The following is a 2,941-nucleotide window of genomic DNA, read 5'->3' as shown; positions in this document are numbered from 1 at the left end:
CATTAGCACCTCTAGTAATATATTTACTGAGAAAAATGGTGACGTGTTCAATACTTATTTTACCCGCTGTATATTGCTAAGACAAGTAGTCCTTATGGGGACCAAAGAAGGGTCCTAATATGGTGGAACTACATTTTTGGTTTGGGGGTTAGGTTTAGGACTAAAGTGTAAATTGAGTTTAGGTTAAAAACAGAATTCCATGAACGGTCCTAATAAGGATATAAATACAAATTTATGTGTTATTTTATAATAAAAATTCTCTCTTCATGTACTTTTATCAGTGTTGAACTGCAGACGTGGATGAAAACTGTTAAAACGTTTCATATAAAATCTTTTCCACACAGTCCAGATGACTTTTTTTTGTAGGAAACATACAGTAGCATCAGTTTGTGATGCAGACAGCAATTTCTTCACAGTTTCTCAGGGGAAATTTGTTTTGTAACAGTCACATTATTGAGATATAAGCAATCATCTCCACAGTCGTCTTGTAAACCAGCAGCAGGTTGCACCAGATTGTGTGAAGATGAGGGAGGAAGGAAGCAGAGCTTTGCACGTTTAGAAAATCTGCCGTTTCTGCAAGGAGACCAAAGCATCCGTGTCTAAAACACTGAATCTGTCGGCAAACGTTGCCTCATTCAATATTTTTGTCATTCTCTTAAGTTCAGTTCTCACAGATTTGTGCTTCCAAACATTTGCTCAAGGGTCTTTGTTTTGTTCTTTGAGATTCTTGAGTAAAGGTTGCTGCAACTCCACCATGTTCTGTCAACATTGAGGGCTTTTTTATGTGATGTCACTGGAAGCTTCCTTTAATTGCTTTTTTTACTTCTCAGGAAATGCTAAAATAGCAATCTGTGGACATTTTTAATGTTTCATTTCTTCTCTTGTGCTGAAAACTCACAAAAAAATGTTGAATGACAGTTTGCACAGCTCTCTCAATGTGGTTGAGCTTCATGAACCACAATATGGTTTCAGAAATAAATTGTTTTGTGCAAATTTATGTTAGGTTTGAATTTAAAGGAGTAGTTCAGTTTCCAGGTGGGATCTTTTTACTTGAAATAAAAACACAGTGGGGGTTTCTTTCATTTTTTTAAAATGAAAGTTTCCTTGTGGGGATATTTGTCAGGCTGTGGGAGCTTTGTATTCGCTCGCGCAGCTCTTCCAGGAAGTGCTGCTGAACATGTGAGATAATCTCCTTTGGCCATTCTCACAACACTAAGTTACCATATTTAGATTTTTCTGCAACCGGTTAGGTACATTTTACTGTCACTGATGTGGTGGGACGACATGGTCCCCACTCACTTCTCGGATGTGAGCCCAGCCACCTCTGAACCACAGACCACCTGAATCATTACAGTTCTCACGGCACGGTGGGGTGTGTGGATGAAATGAGTGTAGATCAGACAGAAACCCACAGAAGCGTCTTAAACATTTTCACCTTTTCCTTACTGACCTGTACAATGAAGGGGATGTCTGTCAGCGGTATCGCCTGCAGATCCATGAGGTCTAATTACAACAGAAGCTGATTGTTTTCTGCAGGCGTCCTGGCAGCTCTGGTTACCAGCTCAGGCTCTTATCTGCAAACACAGGCTGACACCAGGCTTGTTGCCTGTTTGGAAATGATAAGATAGACGGGAACATAAAGGAACAGCTTGGTGTTTTTAAAAATTAGGTCAGATTTTTTTATTGATTCTGTGGAAAGGCTACGAGTAATTAACATCTTACCTGTTGCAGATGTGACAGAGTTTATTTCTGAACAGACTGACAAGTTTAAAACATGTTGGTGACTGAAATACATCACAGCTTTGTTTCACATCCCGAGACGATTTGGTTCTTTTTTTTTTAAATATCTTTAAGTTTTCCTCAGCATCCCTCTGATCTGTAGGTGTCTCCTCATTCTGACCACGTTAGCTGTTTCAAATTATTGTCTTTAAAAGGTCCAGAGCTGCCTGAGGCTTTTCTGCAGGATATATACAGCATCCTTACAGAGATATGTAGACAGTATTTAAAAGGTACTTATGCAGGACAAGAAAGGGGAATAACAGAATTTTTAGTCAGTATGGAGGGGATAATAAATACAGGAGGTACTTATTAAGTATTTATTGAGGTAACGGGTATCTTTGGGGGTTCTTGTAAAGTACATTTGAGAACTGGGCTGTTTTATGAAGTTGTTACGTTGTATTAGGGTTTATGCCTGACTTTTCTGTTCAGAGTCAAAAACTGAAATGAGATTTTTGAAAATTTGTTTGTTTTTTCCTCTTCAACAAACAATTCTGGTAACTTTGTTATAAAACATCACAAGAAGGAGATTATATTAAAATCTTTGACTTTGGTCAATCCTAAACTTTAATTAAGTCAGAATCTGAGATGACAAAGACTAGAATAGTATGTTTACATTTAATAAATGATTTATAATAACTGTGGAAGAAGCAGCTGTGAGTCATTTGATGACGTGGTGTAAAAAAAACAACGTGTGAACCAGCAGAAAAATCTTACATTTCAGAGTAACGAACAAGATGATGTAAATCTGGAGCAGGGGATGAAAAAAGGGGGAAGTTGAATAATTTTATTCTGAGTCGACATCATGATGACACCCTGTAAATCTGAACAGATTTTCTTTCTTTTTTTAAATAACCCCAAGCTGTTTGGTTGTGATGACTGAATGCTTTGATGGTAAGAAATCCAATTTTAGAAACTTTTTATTTAATAAAAAGACGTCCTGATGCATCTCAGTAATCCAGGTAAGAAATCAAAAAGAAAAAAAATAGTATAGGTCTTCTGGATGGGTTCTTCTCTAATGAAACGTTTCGTCTCTCCTCCAAGAGACTTCTTCAGTCTGAGAGTTTCAGGCAAAATTCAGGCTTTTAAGCACTTTTAAGCAAACCCCAAAACACATTACGGTAAAGGCTGGTTCACCCCAAAGATCCGTTGCCCCGGCACAAAC

The sequence above is a fragment of the Austrofundulus limnaeus genome, unplaced genomic scaffold, assembly GCF_001266775.1.
Source record: "Austrofundulus limnaeus strain Quisiro unplaced genomic scaffold, Austrofundulus_limnaeus-1.0 Scaffold133, whole genome shotgun sequence".
Lineage (NCBI taxonomy): Eukaryota > Metazoa > Chordata > Actinopteri > Cyprinodontiformes > Rivulidae > Austrofundulus > Austrofundulus limnaeus.
This window is presented reverse-complemented; position numbering follows the sequence as displayed.